This window comes from Bubalus kerabau, chromosome 14 (assembly GCF_029407905.1).
Source record: "Bubalus kerabau isolate K-KA32 ecotype Philippines breed swamp buffalo chromosome 14, PCC_UOA_SB_1v2, whole genome shotgun sequence".
In the NCBI taxonomy this organism is placed as follows: domain Eukaryota; kingdom Metazoa; phylum Chordata; class Mammalia; order Artiodactyla; family Bovidae; genus Bubalus; species Bubalus kerabau.
This window is the reverse complement of record NC_073637.1, coordinates 135,748-157,457: the sequence shown is the minus strand read 5'-3', so window position 1 is coordinate 157,457 and position 21,710 is coordinate 135,748. Positions and strand designations below refer to the sequence as shown.

Below are 21,710 nucleotides of genomic sequence, written 5' to 3'. Positions count from 1 at the left end.
CAAGGCAAGAGAGAAACCCCAGAACTGAAAAGCAATTGACTTTTTTGAAAGAAACCTGTGCAGGTTAAGCACTCTTCGTTTTTGAGAGATGGTGAAACGCAAAATCTTGATTCAACACATATGACTTTGGTGAACTTTATTTCAAATCTCCATGATGAACCCCTAAGGCGTCCAGGAAGAAAGGAGTAGAGCGGGAGACAAAAAGAGCAACCTTTCCCCTTGGCGCCATCCCAACCAGCTGCTTAGTTCCTTCATCTCATGGACTACCATCTGGGCTTATCTGGTTTGTCTGATTCTTGTTTCGGGGCCCGTTTCTAGTCACAAGGCTGTCAAGAGTGGGGGGTGGGGTGGGGTGGGGGGGAAGCCCTTCTTTCCATTCCACATGAGACCCAGTGGACAACCCAGGCCCTGGCCACTGCATAGAGCGTGCAGCAACAATATCAACGGTGATGCTGGTTAACAACGCATATTCCTGGAATCCACTCCGTTGGCTACTGAGTGTGTGCGGTGGTGGTCTGGAACCTATACCTGGAAGCTTTCTTGATGATTGCAAATGACACCAAAGTCCGAGGACGATGGAAGATCTTCACGTTTCTGCAAGAGCCACACACCTCCAGAAGGAACCGCAAGACTTGCCTGACATGGTCAAGGTCTAAGTATTGGACTACACGTCGGAAGGTCTCCACCTTTGCTATGGAAGTCAAATGATCTTTCTTGGAAATGAAAATGGATCACACTGAACGTTCACATTCTTCTAGAGCATTTGAAAAGCCCTAAACTGTAGAAATCTGCTGTACGAGTTCCTTGAAAGCAAGAACCCATACTGATGGATATGTCTTAATGCCTTAGATTGTGCCTTGAATATAGCGTACACATGAACCCAGGAAAGGAAAGAATGGAATCGCCAAATATACAAAGAGATCAAAAGTGCCGAGCCAAGTGACACCTTGAGGCTTCCAAGAACTTTTCTGTCTTTCACACGCTAAGTAAATCCTGAGCACCTACGATGAGCTGGGAGGCATGTAATAAGTTTCTGGAACTAGAAGGCGGAGAGAAGCAGACACAGAGTTCCTGCTTTCACTGAGACGGATCTAATGATACATCACAGGCAGATCCTTGGAGAACTTGTCGAGGGGCCTCTACCCTCACCAAAACCTGGGTGTCAGGGAAGGCTTTTCAGAGTAACCATTGCGTTGAGGTCCATAGGTGGAACCTACGTAAACCAGGGTTGAGATGCAGGAAGAATTTCAGGCAGGGAAAACAGCATCCTGGAAGTCTACGTGACCAGGGAACCTTAGGACGTTCAAGAAATGAAAATGCCCTATGGGATGGAAGCCAAAGAGTGCAGAGGGCATTCCAGGGAAAAGACATCCGAGAAGAACGTGAGGAGCAGGCATGAAGGGAATTGGTCGTATCTTCAATATGATGGGAAAATACAAGAGCCATTGGAGCAGGATGGTGACAGAATTGCATCTGCATTTCCAAACGGTCATCTTGCTCCACGTCACTAATGATTGGAGAGACTCAACTCCAAACGCCAAGGAGGGACCACTTCGCCCGAGTCCGACTGGGCCTCATTGCAATGTCTGTCCATAGCAGATGCTGGAGAAGCTGTGGAGCAAAGGGAACTCTCCTCCACGCTGAGTAGGAATGGGAGTTGGTACAGCCGGGATGGAAAAGAGTATGGAGGTTCGCGAAGGAACTAAAAGTAGAAGTAGCCTATGGTTCAGCAGTCCCACTCCCAGGCATAGATCCACCCCCAGTCCAAGCCAACAAGCCAGATGCCCCGTTTGGGCACATCGATCTGTGCGCGCGCTCGCATGCGCATGCGCGATCGCCTGCGAGGCTGGGGGTGGGGCGGGGGCTGGGGCTCTGGCTGGAGTCGGTGCAAGCCCCGGGATTGCCTGAGGCAAGCCAAAGGAGCCCCAGAGGGAGACGGGACGGCCGGTCGTCTGGTTTCCTGAAAGCCGAATGCGAATGCGGAGGGGCTCGCGGGCCGCGGGGAGGCAACCCAGGTCTGCAGCGGGAGTCGGGGCCCCGGCCACCCACTCACTCCCCCCGCCCCGGGAGGGGCTGGGGCTGCGGGGGTGGCGGGGGGGCGAGGGGGGTGTGGGTCCAAGAATTGGGACGCGGGGCGGGGGCTAAAGGACCTCTTCTGGTAGGCAAAAAAGCCTCCAGCACCCGGAATTCCCAGGTGGTCTCCCATCCAAGATACTGAACAGGCCCGACCCTGCTTAGCTTCCGAGATCAGACGAGATCGGGCGCCTTCAGGCCGGTAGGGCCGGAGACGGACGCGGCCGCCGCGGGGCGCCCTAAGAGCCTTGCGCTTCGCCTCCCTTTCGCTCTGACCTGCAGGTCGGGCCAACGGGCCGGCCCTCTCCTCGGGGGGCCGTGCTGTACTTGAGCCGCACGACCCGCGACCGCACTCCAGCCTGCTGACGCCGGCCCGGCCCCCGAACACCGCCAACACCAGACCAGCAACCGCCTGGCCGGGCCCGGGGGCCCGATGGGCTTCCAGGACCCCCCAGTGACCGGGAGGGCGTGCGTGCGTGCGCGCGGGGCCTGGGGGGTGGGCTGAGGGGTGCGGAGGTCTCGGCGCCCTCCCACCCCCGGCCACTCCAGACCCGGCCGCGCTGGCTGAGCGGGGCCTCCCCCCCCCCCCATCCCGTTCGCTGTCCAGGGCCGCGCGACCCCGGAGGTGTCGGTCTTCGGGGCCCGCCGCCTCCCGATCCCCGCGGCCCGGGGGCCTCTGAACCTCCTGCGGGCCTAGGCGCAGCGAATCTTGAGCGCCCAACTTGCCCGGCACCTGCCCGCTGCCCAAACCCACCGGGAGCCACGGAGGCGCGGTCGACCGGAGCGCCTCAGCCCCGCCCCTTTGCCCTACCGAGGCGCCCCCCTTGTCCCCACGCCGCCCGCCAAGCACCCGACCTTCCTGAGAGAGCAGACGAACCACAGGCAGGCACACAGACAGACACACACACACACACACACGAGTGTGGTCTTTGGAAATACTTCTGTTCGTAGTTGCTGGGTTGAGCCCAACTCTTATAGGACCCATGGAGTGCGGCCCATCAGGCTCCTCTGTCCGTGGCATTTCCCAGGCGAGAATACTGGAGTGGGTTGCCATTACCTTCTCCAGGGGATCTTCCCGACCCAGGGATCAAACCCGAGTCTCCTGCGGGCGGATGCCTTGCCATCTGAACCAGCACATTGCGAATTCCCTAGGCAAAATACAAAGAAAAGGGCTCGTGTGCTACTAAGTGGAAAGATGATTGAAGAAACAGAAGGTGTCCTTTGTTGGTATCTTTGAATCTTTCTTTAGTTTTCGTTGATTTTTACTCTTAAGGCTACTTGAACAAGGCAAGAGAGAAACCCCAGAACTGAAAAGCAATTGACTTTTTTGAAAGAAACCTGTGCAGGTTAAGCACTCTTCGTTTTTGAGAGATGGTGAAACGCAAAATCTTGATTCAACACATATGACTTTGGTGAACTTTATTTCAAATCTCCATGATGAACCCCTAAGGCGTCCAGGAAGAAAGGAGTAGAGCGGGAGACAAAAAGAGCAACCTTTCCCCTTGGCGCCATCCCAACCAGCTGCTTAGTTCCTTCATCTCATGGACTACCATCTGGGCTTATCTGGTTTGTCTGATTCTTGTTTCGGGGCCCGTTTCTAGTCACAAGGCTGTCAAGAGTGGGGGGTGGGGTGGGGGGTGGGGGAAGCCCTTCTTTCCATTCCACATGAGACCCAGTGGACAATCCAGGCCCTGGCCACTGCATAGAGCGTGCAGCAACAATATCAACGGTGATGCTGGTTAACAACGCATATTCCTGGAATCCACTCCGTTGGCTACTGAGTGTGTGCGGTGGTGGTCTGGAACCTATACCTGGAAGCTTTCTTGATGATTGTAAATGACACCAAAGTCCGAGGACGATGGAAGATCTTCACGTTTCTGCAAGAGCCACACACCTCCAGAAGGAACCGCAAGACTTGCCTGACATGGTCAAGGTCTAAGTATTGGACTACACGTCGGAAGGTCTCCACCTTTGCTATGGAAGTCAAACGATCTTTCTTGGAAATGAAAATGGATCACACTGAACGTTCACATTCTTCTAGAGCATTTGAAAAGCCCTAAACTGTAGAAATCTGCTGTACGAGTTCCTTGAAAGCAAGAACCCATACTGATGGATATGTCTTAGTGCCTTAGATTGTGCCTTGAATATAGCGTACACATGAACCCAGGAAAGGAAAGAATGGAATCGCCAAATATACAAAGAGATCAAAAGTGCCGAGCCAAGTGACACCTTGAGGCTTCCAAGAACTTTTCTGTCTTTCACACGCTAAGTAAATCCTGAGCACCTATGATGAGCTGGGAGGCATGTAATAAGTTTCTGGAACTAGAAGGCGGAGAGAAGCAGACACAGAGTTCCTGCTTTCACTGAGACGAATCTAATGATACATCACAGGCAGATCCTTGGAGAACTTGTCGAGGGGCCTCTACCCTCACCAAAACCTGGGTGTCAGGGAAGGCTTTTCAGAGTAACCATTGCGTTGAGGTCCATAGGTTGAACCTACGTAAACCAGGGTTGAGATGCAGGAAGAATTTCAGGCAGGGAAAACAGCATCCTGGAAGTCTACGTGACCAGGGAACCTTAGGACGTTCAAGAAATGAAAATGCCCTATGGGATGGAAGCCAAAGAGTGCAGAGGGCATTCCAGGGAAAAGACATCCGAGAAGAACGTGAGGAGCAGGCATGAAGGGAATTGGTCGTATCTTCAATATGATGGGAAAATACAAGAGCCGTTGGAGCAGGATGGTGACAGAATTGCATCTGCATTTCCAAACGGTCATCTTGCTCCACGTCACTAATGATTGGAGAGACTCAACTCCAAACGCCAAGGAGGGACCACTTCGCCCGAGTCCGACTGGGCCTCATTGCAATGTCTGTCCATAGCAGATGCTGGAGAAGCTGTGGAGCAAAGGGAACTCTCCTCCACGCTGAGTAGGAATGGGAGTTGGTACAGCCGGGATGGAAAAGAGTATGGAGGTTCGCGAAGGAACTAAAAGTAGAAGTAGCCTATGGTTCAGCAGTCCCACTCCCAGGCATAGATCCACCCCCAGTCCAAGCCAACAAGCCAGATGCCCCGTTTGGGCACATCGATCTGTGCGCGCGCTCGCATGCGCATGCGCGATCGCCTGCGAGGCTGGGGGTGGGGCGGGGGCTGGGGCTCTGGCCGGAGTCGGTGCAAGCCCCGGGATTGCCTGAGGCAAGCCAAAGGAGCCCCAGAGGGAGACGGGACGGCCGGTCGTCTGGTTTCCTGAAAGCCGAATGCGAATGCGGAGGGGCTCGCGGGCCGCGGGGAGGCAACCCAGGTCTGCAGCGGGAGTCGGGGCCCCGGCCACCCACTCACTCCCCCCGCCCCGGGAGGGGCTGGGGCTGCGGGGGTGGCGGGGGGGCGAGGGGGGTGTGGGTCCAAGAATTGGGACGCGGGGCGGGGGCTAAAGGACCTCTTCTGGTAGGCAAAAAAGCCTCCAGCACCCGGAATTCCCAGGTGGTCTCCCATCCAAGATACTAAACAGGCCCGACCCTGCTTAGCTTCCGAGATCAGACGAGATCGGGCGCCTTCAGGCCGGTAGGGCCGGAGACGGACGCGGCCGCCGCGGGGCGCCCTAAGAGCCTTGCGCTTCGCCTCCCTTTCGCTCTGACCTGCAGGTCGGGCCAACGGGCCGGCCCTCTCCTCGGGGGGCCGTGCTGTACTTGAGCCGCACGACCCGCGACCGCACTCCAGCCTGCTGACGCCGGCCCGGCCCCCGAACACCGCCAACACCAGACCAGCAACCGCCTGGCCGGGCCCGGGGGCCCGATGGGCTTCCAGGACCCCCCAGTGACCGGGAGGGCGTGCGTGCGTGCGCGCGGGGCCTGGGGGGTGGGCTGAGGGGTGCGGAGGTCTCGGCGCCCTCCCACCCCCGGCCACTCCAGACCCGGCCGCGCTGGCTGAGCGGGGCCTCCCCCCCCCCCATCCCGTTCGCTGTCCAGGGCCGCGCGACCCCGGAGGTGTCGGTCTTCGGGGCCCGCCGCCTCCCGATCCCCGCGGCCCGGGGGCCTCTGAACCTCCTGCGGGCCTAGGCGCAGCGAATCTTGAGCGCCCAACTTGCCCGGCACCTGCCCGCTGCCCAAACCCACCGGGAGCCACGGAGGCGCGGTCGACCGGAGCGCCTCAGCCCCGCCCCTTTGCCCTACCGAGGCGCCCCCCTTGTCCCCACGCCGCCCGCCAAGCACCCGACCTTCCTGAGAGAGCAGACGAACCACAGGCAGGCACACAGACAGACACACACACACACACACACGAGTGTGGTCTTTGGAAATACTTCTGTTCGTAGTTGCTGGGTTGAGCCCAACTCTTATAGGACCCATGGAGTGCGGCCCATCAGGCTCCTCTGTCCGTGGCATTTCCCAGGCGAGAATACTGGAGTGGGTTGCCATTGCCTTCTCCAGGGGATCTTCCCGACCCAGGGATCAAACCCGAGTCTCCTGCGGGCGGATGCCTTGCCATCTGAACCAGCACATTGCGAATTCCCTAGGCAAAATACAAAGAAAAGGGCTCGTGTGCTACTAAGTGGAAAGATGATTGAAGAAACAGAAGGTGTCCTTTGTTGGTATCTTTGAATCTTTCTTTAGTTTTCGTTGATTTTTACTCTTAAGGCTACTTGAACAAGGCAAGAGAGAAACCCCAGAACTGAAAAGCAATTGACTTTTTTGAAAGAAACCTGTGCAGGTTAAGCACTCTTCGTTTTTGAGAGATGGTGAAACGCAAAATCTTGATTCAACACATATGACTTTGGTGAACTTTATTTCAAATCTCCATGATGAACCCCTAAGGCGTCCAGGAAGAAAGGAGTAGAGCGGGAGACAAAAAGAGCAACCTTTCCCCTTGGCGCCATCCCAACCAGCTGCTTAGTTCCTTCATCTCATGGACTACCATCTGGGCTTATCTGGTTTGTCTGATTCTTGTTTCGGGGCCCGTTTCTAGTCACAAGGCTGTCAAGAGTGGGGGGTGGGGTGGGGGGTGGGGGAAGCCCTTCTTTCCATTCCACATGAGACCCAGTGGACAATCCAGGCCCTGGCCACTGCATAGAGCGTGCAGCAACAATATCAACGGTGATGCTGGTTAACAACGCATATTCCTGGAATCCACTCCGTTGGCTACTGAGTGTGTGCGGTGGTGGTCTGGAACCTATACCTGGAAGCTTTCTTGATGATTGTAAATGACACCAAAGTCCGAGGACGATGGAAGATCTTCACGTTTCTGCAAGAGCCACACACCTCCAGAAGGAACCGCAAGACTTGCCTGACATGGTCAAGGTCTAAGTATTGGACTACACGTCGGAAGGTCTCCACCTTTGCTATGGAAGTCAAACGATCTTTCTTGGAAATGAAAATGGATCACACTGAACGTTCACATTCTTCTAGAGCATTTGAAAAGCCCTAAACTGTAGAAATCTGCTGTACGAGTTCCTTGAAAGCAAGAACCCATACTGATGGATATGTCTTAGTGCCTTAGATTGTGCCTTGAATATAGCGTACACATGAACCCAGGAAAGGAAAGAATGGAATCGCCAAATATACAAAGAGATCAAAAGTGCCGAGCCAAGTGACACCTTGAGGCTTCCAAGAACTTTTCTGTCTTTCACACGCTAAGTAAATCCTGAGCACCTACGATGAGCTGGGAGGCATGTAATAAGTTTCTGGAACTAGAAGGCGGAGAGAAGCAGACACAGAGTTCCTGCTTTCACTGAGACGAATCTAATGATACATCACAGGCAGATCCTTGGAGAACTTGTCGAGGGGCCTCTACCCTCACCAAAACCTGGGTGTCAGGGAAGGCTTTTCAGAGTAACCATTGCGTTGAGGTCCATAGGTGGAACCTACGTAAACCAGGGTTGAGATGCAGGAAGAATTTCAGGCAGGGAAAACAGCATCCTGGAAGTCTACGTGACCAGGGAACCTTAGGACGTTCAAGAAATGAAAATGCCCTATGGGATGGAAGCCAAAGAGTGCAGAGGGCATTCCAGGGAAAAGACATCCGAGAAGAACGTGAGGAGCAGGCATGAAGGGAATTGGTCGTATCTTCAATATGATGGGAAAATACAAGAGCCGTTGGAGCAGGATGGTGACAGAATTGCATCTGCATTTCCAAACGGTCATCTTGCTCCACGTCACTAATGATTGGAGAGACTCAACTCCAAACGCCAAGGAGGGACCACTTCGCCCGAGTCCGACTGGGCCTCATTGCAATGTCTGTCCATAGCAGATGCTGGAGAAGCTGTGGAGCAAAGGGAACTCTCCTCCACGCTGAGTAGGAATGGGAGTTGGTACAGCCGGGATGGAAAAGAGTATGGAGGTTCGCGAAGGAACTAAAAGTAGAAGTAGCCTATGGTTCAGCAGTCCCACTCCCAGGCATAGATCCACCCCCAGTCCAAGCCAACAAGCCAGATGCCCCGTTTGGGCACATCGATCTGTGCGCGCGCTCGCATGCGCATGCGCGATCGCCTGCGAGGCTGGGGGTGGGGCGGGGGCTGGGGCTCTGGCTGGAGTCGGTGCAAGCCCCGGGATTGCCTGAGGCAAGCCAAAGGAGCCCCAGAGGGAGACGGGACGGCCGGTCGTCTGGTTTCCTGAAAGCCGAATGCGAATGCGGAGGGGCTCGCGGGCCGCGGGGAGGCAACCCAGGTCTGCAGCGGGAGTCGGGGCCCCGGCCACCCACTCACTCCCCCCGCCCCGGGAGGGGCTGGGGCTGCGGGGGGGGCGGGGGGGCGAGGGGGGTGTGGGTCCAAGAATTGGGACGCGGGGCGGGGGCTAAAGGACCTCTTCTGGTAGGCAAAAAAGCCTCCAGCACCCGGAATTCCCAGGTGGTCTCCCATCCAAGATACTAAACAGGCCCGACCCTGCTTAGCTTCCGAGATCAGACGAGATCGGGCGCCTTCAGGCCGGTAGGGCCGGAGACGGCCGCGGCCGCCGCGGGGCGCCCTAAGAGCCTTGCGCTTCGCCTCCCTTTCGCTCTGACCTGCAGGTCGGGCCAACGGGCCGGCCCTCTCCTCGGGGGGCCGTGCTGTACTTGAGCCGCACGACCCGCGACCGCACTCCAGCCTGCTGACGCCGGCCCGGCCCCCGAACACCGCCAACACCAGACCAGCAACCGCCTGGCCGGGCCCGGGGGCCCGATGGGCTTCCAGGACCCCCCAGTGACCGGGAGGGCGTGCGTGCGTGCGCGCGGGGCCTGGGGGGTGGGCTGAGGGGTGCGGAGGTCTCGGCGCCCTCCCACCCCCGGCCACTCCAGACCCGGCCGCGCTGGCTGAGCGGGGCCTCCCCCCCCCCATCCCGTTCGCTGTCCAGGGCCGCGCGACCCCGGAGGTGTCGGTCTTCGGGGCCCGCCGCCTCCCGATCCCCGCGGCCCGGGGGCCTCTGAACCTCCTGCGGGCCTAGGCGCAGCGAATCTTGAGCGCCCAACTTGCCCGGCACCTGCCCGCTGCCCAAACCCACCGGGAGCCACGGAGGCGCGGTCGACCGGAGCGCCTCAGCCCCGCCCCTTTGCCCTACCGAGGCGCCCCCCTTGTCCCCACGCCGCCCGCCAAGCACCCGACCTTCCTGAGAGAGCAGACGAACCACAGGCAGGCACACAGACAGACACACACACACACACACACGAGTGTGGTCTTTGGAAATACTTCTGTTCGTAGTTGCTGGGTTGAGCCCAACTCTTATAGGACCCATGGAGTGCGGCCCATCAGGCTCCTCTGTCCGTGGCATTTCCCAGGCGAGAATACTGGAGTGGGTTGCCATTGCCTTCTCCAGGGGATCTTCCCGACCCAGGGATCAAACCCGAGTCTCCTGCGGGCGGATGCCTTGCCATCTGAACCAGCACATTGCGAATTCCCTAGGCAAAATACAAAGAAAAGGGCTCGTGTGCTACTAAGTGGAAAGATGATTGAAGAAACAGAAGGTGTCCTTTGTTGGTATCTTTGAATCTTTCTTTAGTTTTCGTTGATTTTTACTCTTAAGGCTACTTGAACAAGGCAAGAGAGAAACCCCAGAACTGAAAAGCAATTGACTTTTTTGAAAGAAACCTGTGCAGGTTAAGCACTCTTCGTTTTTGAGAGATGGTGAAACGCAAAATCTTGATTCAACACATATGACTTTGGTGAACTTTATTTCAAATCTCCATGATGAACCCCTAAGGCGTCCAGGAAGAAAGGAGTAGAGCGGGAGACAAAAAGAGCAACCTTTCCCCTTGGCGCCATCCCAACCAGCTGCTTAGTTCCTTCATCTCATGGACTACCATCTGGGCTTATCTGGTTTGTCTGATTCTTGTTTCGGGGCCCGTTTCTAGTCACAAGGCTGTCAAGAGTGGGGGGTGGGGTGGGGGGTGGGGGAAGCCCTTCTTTCCATTCCACATGAGACCCAGTGGACAATCCAGGCCCTGGCCACTGCATAGAGCGTGCAGCAACAATATCAACGGTGATGCTGGTTAACAACGCATATTCCTGGAATCCACTCCGTTGGCTACTGAGTGTGTGCGGTGGTGGTCTGGAACCTATACCTGGAAGCTTTCTTGATGATTGTAAATGACACCAAAGTCCGAGGACGATGGAAGATCTTCACGTTTCTGCAAGAGCCACACACCTCCAGAAGGAACCGCAAGACTTGCCTGACATGGTCAAGGTCTAAGTATTGGACTACACGTCGGAAGGTCTCCACCTTTGCTATGGAAGTCAAACGATCTTTCTTGGAAATGAAAATGGATCACACTGAACGTTCACATTCTTCTAGAGCATTTGAAAAGCCCTAAACTGTAGAAATCTGCTGTACGAGTTCCTTGAAAGCAAGAACCCATACTGATGGATATGTCTTAGTGCCTTAGATTGTGCCTTGAATATAGCGTACACATGAACCCAGGAAAGGAAAGAATGGAATCGCCAAATATACAAAGAGATCAAAAGTGCCGAGCCAAGTGACACCTTGAGGCTTCCAAGAACTTTTCTGTCTTTCACACGCTAAGTAAATCCTGAGCACCTACGATGAGCTGGGAGGCATGTAATAAGTTTCTGGAACTAGAAGGCGGAGAGAAGCAGACACAGAGTTCCTGCTTTCACTGAGACGAATCTAATGATACATCACAGGCAGATCCTTGGAGAACTTGTCGAGGGGCCTCTACCCTCACCAAAACCTGGGTGTCAGGGAAGGCTTTTCAGAGTAACCATTGCGTTGAGGTCCATAGGTGGAACCTACGTAAACCAGGGTTGAGATGCAGGAAGAATTTCAGGCAGGGAAAACAGCATCCTGGAAGTCTACGTGACCAGGGAAACTTAGGACGTTCAAGAAATGAAAATGCCCTATGGGATGGAAGCCAAAGAGTGCAGAGGGCATTCCAGGGAAAAGACATCCGAGAAGAACGTGAGGAGCAGGCATGAAGGGAATTGGTCGTATCTTCAATATGATGGGAAAATACAAGAGCCGTTGGAGCAGGATGGTGACAGAATTGCATCTGCATTTCCAAACGGTCATCTTGCTCCACGTCACTAATGATTGGAGAGACTCAACTCCAAACGCCAAGGAGGGACCACTTCGCCCGAGTCCGACTGGGCCTCATTGCAATGTCTGTCCATAGCAGATGCTGGAGAAGCTGTGGAGCAAAGGGAACTCTCCTCCACGCTGAGTAGGAATGGGAGTTGGTACAGCCGGGATGGAAAAGAGTATGGAGGTTCGCGAAGGAACTAAAAGTAGAAGTAGCCTATGGTTCAGCAGTCCCACTCCCAGGCATAGATCCACCCCCAGTCCAAGCCAACAAGCCAGATGCCCCGTTTGGGCACATCGATCTGTGCGCGCGCTCGCATGCGCATGCGCGATCGCCTGCGAGGCTGGGGGTGGGGCGGGGGCTGGGGCTCTGGCTGGAGTCGGTGCAAGCCCCGGGATTGCCTGAGGCAAGCCAAAGGAGCCCCAGAGGGAGACGGGACGGCCGGTCGTCTGGTTTCCTGAAAGCCGAATGCGAATGCGGAGGGGCTCGCGGGCCGCGGGGAGGCAACCCAGGTCTGCAGCGGGAGTCGGGGCCCCGGCCACCCACTCACTCCCCCCGCCCCGGGAGGGGCTGGGGCTGCGGGGGGGGCGGGGGGGCGAGGGGGGTGTGGGTCCAAGAATTGGGACGCGGGGCGGGGGCTAAAGGACCTCTTCTGGTAGGCAAAAAAGCCTCCAGCACCCGGAATTCCCAGGTGGTCTCCCATCCAAGATACTAAACAGGCCCGACCCTGCTTAGCTTCCGAGATCAGACGAGATCGGGCGCCTTCAGGCCGGTAGGGCCGGAGACGGCCGCGGCCGCCGCGGGGCGCCCTAAGAGCCTTGCGCTTCGCCTCCCTTTCGCTCTGACCTGCAGGTCGGGCCAACGGGCCGGCCCTCTCCTCGGGGGGCCGTGCTGTACTTGAGCCGCACGACCCGCGACCGCACTCCAGCCTGCTGACGCCGGCCCGGCCCCCGAACACCGCCAACACCAGACCAGCAACCGCCTGGCCGGGCCCGGGGGCCCGATGGGCTTCCAGGACCCCCCAGTGACCGGGAGGGCGTGCGTGCGTGCGCGCGGGGCCTGGGGGGTGGGCTGAGGGGTGCGGAGGTCTCGGCGCCCTCCCACCCCCGGCCACTCCAGACCCGGCCGCGCTGGCTGAGCGGGGCCTCCCCCCCCCCATCCCGTTCGCTGTCCAGGGCCGCGCGACCCCGGAGGTGTCGGTCTTCGGGGCCCGCCGCCTCCCGATCCCCGCGGCCCGGGGGCCTCTGAACCTCCTGCGGGCCTAGGCGCAGCGAATCTTGAGCGCCCAACTTGCCCGGCACCTGCCCGCTGCCCAAACCCACCGGGAGCCACGGAGGCGCGGTCGACCGGAGCGCCTCAGCCCCGCCCCTTTGCCCTACCGAGGCGCCCCCCTTGTCCCCACGCCGCCCGCCAAGCACCCGACCTTCCTGAGAGAGCAGACGAACCACAGGCAGGCACACAGACAGACACACACACACACACACACGAGTGTGGTCTTTGGAAATACTTCTGTTCGTAGTTGCTGGGTTGAGCCCAACTCTTATAGGACCCATGGAGTGCGGCCCATCAGGCTCCTCTGTCCGTGGCATTTCCCAGGCGAGAATACTGGAGTGGGTTGCCATTGCCTTCTCCAGGGGATCTTCCCGACCCAGGGATCAAACCCGAGTCTCCTGCGGGCGGATGCCTTGCCATCTGAACCAGCACATTGCGAATTCCCTAGGCAAAATACAAAGAAAAGGGCTCGTGTGCTACTAAGTGGAAAGATGATTGAAGAAACAGAAGGTGTCCTTTGTTGGTATCTTTGAATCTTTCTTTAGTTTTCGTTGATTTTTACTCTTAAGGCTACTTGAACAAGGCAAGAGAGAAACCCCAGAACTGAAAAGCAATTGACTTTTTTGAAAGAAACCTGTGCAGGTTAAGCACTCTTCGTTTTTGAGAGATGGTGAAACGCAAAATCTTGATTCAACACATATGACTTTGGTGAACTTTATTTCAAATCTCCATGATGAACCCCTAAGGCGTCCAGGAAGAAAGGAGTAGAGCGGGAGACAAAAAGAGCAACCTTTCCCCTTGGCGCCATCCCAACCAGCTGCTTAGTTCCTTCATCTCATGGACTACCATCTGGGCTTATCTGGTTTGTCTGATTCTTGTTTCGGGGCCCGTTTCTAGTCACAAGGCTGTCAAGAGTGGGGGGTGGGGTGGGGGGTGGGGGAAGCCCTTCTTTCCATTCCACATGAGACCCAGTGGACAATCCAGGCCCTGGCCACTGCATAGAGCGTGCAGCAACAATATCAACGGTGATGCTGGTTAACAACGCATATTCCTGGAATCCACTCCGTTGGCTACTGAGTGTGTGCGGTGGTGGTCTGGAACCTATACCTGGAAGCTTTCTTGATGATTGTAAATGACACCAAAGTCCGAGGACGATGGAAGATCTTCACGTTTCTGCAAGAGCCACACACCTCCAGAAGGAACCGCAAGACTTGCCTGACATGGTCAAGGTCTAAGTATTGGACTACACGTCGGAAGGTCTCCACCTTTGCTATGGAAGTCAAACGATCTTTCTTGGAAATGAAAATGGATCACACTGAACGTTCACATTCTTCTAGAGCATTTGAAAAGCCCTAAACTGTAGAAATCTGCTGTACGAGTTCCTTGAAAGCAAGAACCCATACTGATGGATATGTCTTAGTGCCTTAGATTGTGCCTTGAATATAGCGTACACATGAACCCAGGAAAGGAAAGAATGGAATCGCCAAATATACAAAGAGATCAAAAGTGCCGAGCCAAGTGACACCTTGAGGCTTCCAAGAACTTTTCTGTCTTTCACACGCTAAGTAAATCCTGAGCACCTACGATGAGCTGGGAGGCATGTAATAAGTTTCTGGAACTAGAAGGCGGAGAGAAGCAGACACAGAGTTCCTGCTTTCACTGAGACGAATCTAATGATACATCACAGGCAGATCCTTGGAGAACTTGTCGAGGGGCCTCTACCCTCACCAAAACCTGGGTGTCAGGGAAGGCTTTTCAGAGTAACCATTGCGTTGAGGTCCATAGGTGGAACCTACGTAAACCAGGGTTGAGATGCAGGAAGAATTTCAGGCAGGGAAAACAGCATCCTGGAAGTCTACGTGACCAGGGAAACTTAGGACGTTCAAGAAATGAAAATGCCCTATGGGATGGAAGCCAAAGAGTGCAGAGGGCATTCCAGGGAAAAGACATCCGAGAAGAACGTGAGGAGCAGGCATGAAGGGAATTGGTCGTATCTTCAATATGATGGGAAAATACAAGAGCCGTTGGAGCAGGATGGTGACAGAATTGCATCTGCATTTCCAAACGGTCATCTTGCTCCACGTCACTAATGATTGGAGAGACTCAACTCCAAACGCCAAGGAGGGACCACTTCGCCCGAGTCCGACTGGGCCTCATTGCAATGTCTGTCCATAGCAGATGCTGGAGAAGCTGTGGAGCAAAGGGAACTCTCCTCCACGCTGAGTAGGAATGGGAGTTGGTACAGCCGGGATGGAAAAGAGTATGGAGGTTCGCGAAGGAACTAAAAGTAGAAGTAGCCTATGGTTCAGCAGTCCCACTCCCAGGCATAGATCCACCCCCAGTCCAAGCCAACAAGCCAGATGCCCCGTTTGGGCACATCGATCTGTGCGCGCGCTCGCATGCGCATGCGCGATCGCCTGCGAGGCTGGGGGTGGGGCGGGGGCTGGGGCTCTGGCTGGAGTCGGTGCAAGCCCCGGGATTGCCTGAGGCAAGCCAAAGGAGCCCCAGAGGGAGACGGGACGGCCGGTCGTCTGGTTTCCTGAAAGCCGAATGCGAATGCGGAGGGGCTCGCGGGCCGCGGGGAGGCAACCCAGGTCTGCAGCGGGAGTCGGGGCCCCGGCCACCCACTCACTCCCCCCGCCCCGGGAGGGGCTGGGGCTGCGGGGGTGGCGGGGGGGCGAGGGGGGTGTGGGTCCAAGAATTGGGACGCGGGGCGGGGGCTAAAGGACCTCTTCTGGTAGGCAAAAAAGCCTCCAGCACCCGGAATTCCCAGGTGGTCTCCCATCCAAGATACTAAACAGGCCCGACCCTGCTTAGCTTCCGAGATCAGACGAGATCGGGCGCCTTCAGGCCGGTAGGGCCGGAGACGGACGCGGCCGCCGCGGGGCGCCCTAAGAGCCTTGCGCTTCGCCTCCCTTTCGCTCTGACCTGCAGGTCGGGCCAATGGGCCGGCCCTCTCCTCGGGGGGCCGTGCTGTACTTGAGCCGCACGACCCGCGACCGCACTCCAGCCTGCTGACGCCGGCCCGGCCCCCGAACACCGCCAACACCAGACCAGCAACCGCCTGGCCGGGCCCGGGGGCCCGATGGGCTTCCAGGACCCCCCAGTGACCGGGAGGGCGTGCGTGCGTGCGCGCGGGGCCTGGGGGGTGGGCTGAGGGGTGCGGAGGTCTCGGCGCCCTCCCACCCCCGGCCACTCCAGACCCGGCCGCGCTGGCTGAGCGGGGCCTCCCCCCCCCCCATCCCGTTCGCTGTCCAGGGCCGCGCGACCCCGGAGGTGTCGGTCTTCGGGGCCCGCCGCCTCCCGATCCCCGCGGCCCGGGGGCCTCTGAACCTCCTGCGGGCCTAGGCGCAGCGAATCTTGAGCGCCCAACTTGCCCGGCACCTGCCCGCTGCCCAAACCCACCGGGAGCCACGGAGGCGCGGTCGACCGGAGCGCCTCAGCCCCGCCCCTTTGCCCTACCGAGGCGCCCCCCTTGTCCCCACGCCGCCCGCCAAGCACCCGACCTTCCTGAGAGAGCAGACGAACCACAGGCAGGCACACAGACAGACACACACACACACACACACACACGAGTGTGGTCTTTGGAAATACTTCTGTTCGTAGTTGCTGGGTTGAGCCCAACTCTTATAGGACCCATGGAGTGCGGCCCATCAGGCTCCTCTGTCCGTGGCATTTCCCAGGCGAGAATACTGGAGTGGGTTGCCATTACCTTCTCCAGGGGATCTTCCCGACCCAGGGATCAAACCCGAGTCTCCTGCGGGCGGATGCCTTGCCATCTGAACCAGCACATTGCGAATTCCCTAGGCAAAATACAAAGAAAAGGGCTCGTGTGCTACTAAGTGGAAAGATGATTGAAGAAACAGAAGGTGTCCTTTGTTGGTATCTTTGAATCTTTCTTTAGTTTTCGTTGATTTTTACTCTTAAGGCTACTTGAACAAGGCAAGAGAGAAACCCCAGAACTGAAAAGCAATTGACTTTTTTGAAAGAAACCTGTGCAGGTTAAGCACTCTTCGTTTTTGAGAGATGGTGAAACGCAAAATCTTGATTCAACACATATGACTTTGGTGAACTTTATTTCAAATCTCCATGATGAACCCCTAAGGCGTCCAGGAAGAAAGGAGTAGAGCGGGAGACAAAAAGAGCAACCTTTCCCCTTGGCGCCATCCCAACCAGCTGCTTAGTTCCTTCATCTCATGGACTACCATCTGGGCTTATCTGGTTTGTCTGATTCTTGTTTCGGGGCCCGTTTCTAGTCACAAGGCTGTCAAGAGTGGGGGGTGGGGTGGGGGGTGGGGGAAGCCCTTCTTTCCATTCCACATGAGACCCAGTGGACAATCCAGGCCCTGGCCACTGCATAGAGCGTGCAGCAACAATATCAACGGTGATGCTGGTTAACAACGCATATTCCTGGAATCCACTCCGTTGGCTACTGAGTGTGTGCGGTGGTGGTCTGGAACCTATACCTGGAAGCTTTCTTGATGATTGTAAATGACACCAAAGTCCGAGGACGATGGAAGATCTTCACGTTTCTGCAAGAGCCACACACCTCCAGAAGGAACCGCAAGACTTGCCTGACATGGTCAAGGTCTAAGTATTGGACTACACGTCGGAAGGTCTCCACCTTTGCTATGGAAGTCAAACGATCTTTCTTGGAAATGAAAATGGATCACACTGAACGTTCACATTCTTCTAGAGCATTTGAAAAGCCCTAAACTGTAGAAATCTGCTGTACGAGTTCCTTGAAAGCAAGAACCCATACTGATGGATATGTCTTAGTGCCTTAGATTGTGCCTTGAATATAGCGTACACATGAACCCAGGAAAGGAAAGAATGGAATCGCCAAATATACAAAGAGATCAAAAGTGCCGAGCCAAGTGACACCTTGAGGCTTCCAAGAACTTTTCTGTCTTTCACACGCTAAGTAAATCCTGAGCACCTACGATGAGCTGGGAGGCATGTAATAAGTTTCTGGAACTAGAAGGCGGAGAGAAGCAGACACAGAGTTCCTGCTTTCACTGAGACGAATCTAATGATACATCACAGGCAGATCCTTGGAGAACTTGTCGAGGGGCCTCTACCCTCACCAAAACCTGGGTGTCAGGGAAGGCTTTTCAGAGTAACCATTGCGTTGAGGTCCATAGGTGGAACCTACGTAAACCAGGGTTGAGATGCAGGAAGAATTTCAGGCAGGGAAAACAGCATCCTGGAAGTCTACGTGACCAGGGAAACTTAGGACGTTCAAGAAATGAAAATGCCCTATGGGATGGAAGCCAAAGAGTGCAGAGGGCATTCCAGGGAAAAGACATCCGAGAAGAACGTGAGGAGCAGGCATGAAGGGAATTGGTCGTATCTTCAATATGATGGGAAAATACAAGAGCCGTTGGAGCAGGATGGTGACAGAATTGCATCTGCATTTCCAAACGGTCATCTTGCTCCACGTCACTAATGATTGGAGAGACTCAACTCCAAACGCCAAGGAGGGACCACTTCGCCCGAGTCCGACTGGGCCTCATTGCAATGTCTGTCCATAGCAGATGCTGGAGAAGCTGTGGAGCAAAGGGAACTCTCCTCCACGCTGAGTAGGAATGGGAGTTGGTACAGCCGGGATGGAAAAGAGTATGGAGGTTCGCGAAGGAACTAAAAGTAGAAGTAGCCTATGGTTCAGCAGTCCCACTCCCAGGCATAGATCCACCCCCAGTCCAAGCCAACAAGCCAGATGCCCCGTTTGGGCACATCGATCTGTGCGCGCGCTCGCATGCGCATGCGCGATCGCCTGCGAGGCTGGGGGTGGGGCGGGGGCTGGGGCTCTGGCTGGAGTCGGTGCAAGCCCCGGGATTGCCTGAGGCAAGCCAAAGGAGCCCCAGAGGGAGACGGGACGGCCGGTCGTCTGGTTTCCTGAAAGCCGAATGCGAATGCGGAGGGGCTCGCGGGCCGCGGGGAGGCAACCCAGGTCTGCAGCGGGAGTCGGGGCCCCGGCCACCCACTCACTCCCCCCGCCCCGGGAGGGGCTGGGGCTGCGGGGGGGGCGGGGGGGCGAGGGGGGTGTGGGTCCAAGAATTGGGACGCGGGGCGGGGGCTAAAGGACCTCTTCTGGTAGGCAAAAAAGCCTCCAGCACCCGGAATTCCCAGGTGGTCTCCCATCCAAGATACTAAACAGGCCCGACCCTGCTTAGCTTCCGAGATCAGACGAGATCGGGCGCCTTCAGGCCGGTAGGGCCGGAGACGGACGCGGCCGCCGCGGGGCGCCCTAAGAGCCTTGCGCTTCGCCTCCCTTTCGCTCTGACCTGCAGGTCGGGCCAACGGGCCGGCCCTCTCCTCGGGGGGCCGTGCTGTACTTGAGCCGCACGACCCGCGACCGCACTCCAGCCTGCTGACGCCGGCCCGGCCCCCGAACACCGCCAACACCAGACCAGCAACCGCCTGGCCGGGCCCGGGGGCCCGATGGGCTTCCAGGACCCCCCAGTGACCGGGAGGGCGTGCGTGCGTGCGCGCGGGGCCTGGGGGGTGGGCTGAGGGGTGCGGAGGTCTCGGCGCCCTCCCACCCCCGGCCACTCCAGACCCGGCCGCGCTGGCTGAGCGGGGCCTCCCCCCCCCCCATCCCGTTCGCTGTCCAGGGCCGCGCGACCCCGGAGGTGTCGGTCTTCGGGGCCCGCCGCCTCCCGATCCCCGCGGCCCGGGGGCCTCTGAACCTCCTGCGGGCCTAGGCGCAGCGAATCTTGAGCGCCCAACTTGCCCGGCACCTGCCCGCTGCCCAAACCCACCGGGAGCCACGGAGGCGCGGTCGACCGGAGCGCCTCAGCCCCGCCCCTTTGCCCTACCGAGGCGCCCCCCTTGTCCCCACGCCGCCCGCCAAGCACCCGACCTTCCTGAGAGAGCAGACGAACCACAGGCAGGCACACAGACAGACACACACACACACACACACGAGTGTGGTCTTTGGAAATACTTCTGTTCGTAGTTGCTGGGTTGAGCCCAACTCTTATAGGACCCATGGAGTGCGGCCCATCAGGCTCCTCTGTCCGTGGCATTTCCCAGGCGAGAATACTGGAGTGGGTTGCCATTGCCTTCTCCAGGGGATCTTCCCGACCCAGGGATCAAACCCGAGTCTCCTGCGGGCGGATGCCTTGCCATCTGAACCAGCACATTGCGAATTCCCTAGGCAAAATACAAAGAAAAGGGCTCGTGTGCTACTAAGTGGAAAGATGATTGAAGAAACAGAAGGTGTCCTTTGTTGGTATCTTTGAATCTTTCTTTAGTTTTCGTTGATTTTTACTCTTAAGGCTACTTGAACAAGGCAAGAGAGAAACCCCAGAACTGAAAAGCAATTGACTTTTTTGAAAGAAACCTGTGCAGGTTAAGCACTCTTCGTTTTTGAGAGATGGTGAAACGCAAAATCTTGATTCAACACATATGACTTTGGTGAACTTTATTTCAAATCTCCATGATGAACCCCTAAGGCGTCCAGGAAGAAAGGAGTAGAGCGGGAGACAAAAAGAGCAACCTTTCCCCTTGGCGCCATCCCAACCAGCTGCTTAGTTCCTTCATCTCATGGACTACCATCTGGGCTTATCTGGTTTGTCTGATTCTTGTTTCGGGGCCCGTTTCTAGTCACAAGGCTGTCAAGAGTGGGGGGTGGGGTGGGGGGTGGGGGAAGCCCTTCTTTCCATTCCACATGAGACCCAGTGGACAATCCAGGCCCTGGCCACTGCATAGAGCGTGCAGCAACAATATCAACGGTGATGCTGGTTAACAACGCATATTCCTGGAATCCACTCCGTTGGCTACTGAGTGTGTGCGGTGGTGGTCTGGAACCTATACCTGGAAGCTTTCTTGATGATTGTAAATGACACCAAAGTCCGAGGACGATGGAAGATCTTCACGTTTCTGCAAGAGCCACACACCTCCAGAAGGAACCGCAAGACTTGCCTGACATGGTCAAGGTCTAAGTATTGGACTACACGTCGGAAGGTCTCCACCTTTGCTATGGAAGTCAAACGATCTTTCTTGGAAATGAAAATGGATCACACTGAACGTTCACATTCTTCTAGAGCATTTGAAAAGCCCTAAACTGTAGAAATCTGCTGTACGAGTTCCTTGAAAGCAAGAACCCATACTGATGGATATGTCTTAGTGCCTTAGATTGTGCCTTGAATATAGCGTACACATGAACCCAGGAAAGGAAAGAATGGAATCGCCAAATATACAAAGAGATCAAAAGTGCCGAGCCAAGTGACACCTTGAGGCTTCCAAGAACTTTTCTGTCTTTCACACGCTAAGTAAATCCTGAGCACCTACGATGAGCTGGGAGGCATGTAATAAGTTTCTGGAACTAGAAGGCGGAGAGAAGCAGACACAGAGTTCCTGCTTTCACTGAGACGAATCTAATGATACATCACAGGCAGATCCTTGGAGAACTTGTCGAGGGGCCTCTACCCTCACCAAAACCTGGGTGTCAGGGAAGGCTTTTCAGAGTAACCATTGCGTTGAGGTCCATAGGTGGAACCTACGTAAACCAGGGTTGAGATGCAGGAAGAATTTCAGGCAGGGAAAACAGCATCCTGGAAGTCTACGTGACCAGGGAAACTTAGGACGTTCAAGAAATGAAAATGCCCTATGGGATGGAAGCCAAAGAGTGCAGAGGGCATTCCAGGGAAAAGACATCCGAGAAGAACGTGAGGAGCAGGCATGAAGGGAATTGGTCGTATCTTCAATATGATGGGAAAATACAAGAGCCGTTGGAGCAGGATGGTGACAGAATTGCATCTGCATTTCCAAACGGTCATCTTGCTCCACGTCACTAATGATTGGAGAGACTCAACTCCAAACGCCAAGGAGGGACCACTTCGCCCGAGTCCGACTGGGCCTCA

The 21,710-nt window shown here is 56.3% G+C and overlaps 6 pseudogenes; all 6 read right to left on the bottom strand.

Annotated features, from left to right (window-relative positions):
• Nucleotides 1-2,169: 2,169 nt before the first annotated feature.
• LOC129627474 (uncharacterized) lies at nucleotides 2,170-2,289 on the bottom strand (annotated as a pseudogene).
• Nucleotides 2,290-5,525: 3,236 nt separating this feature from the next.
• Nucleotides 5,526-5,645, bottom strand: LOC129627439 (uncharacterized; annotated as a pseudogene).
• A 3,235-nt stretch (nucleotides 5,646-8,880) lies between these two features.
• Nucleotides 8,881-9,000, bottom strand: LOC129627427 (uncharacterized; annotated as a pseudogene).
• A 3,234-nt stretch (nucleotides 9,001-12,234) lies between these two features.
• Nucleotides 12,235-12,354, bottom strand: LOC129627415 (uncharacterized; annotated as a pseudogene).
• Nucleotides 12,355-15,588: 3,234 nt separating this feature from the next.
• On the bottom strand, nucleotides 15,589-15,708 carry LOC129627403 (uncharacterized; annotated as a pseudogene).
• Nucleotides 15,709-18,947: 3,239 nt separating this feature from the next.
• Nucleotides 18,948-19,067, bottom strand: LOC129627391 (uncharacterized; annotated as a pseudogene).
• Nucleotides 19,068-21,710: the final 2,643 nt, after the last annotated feature.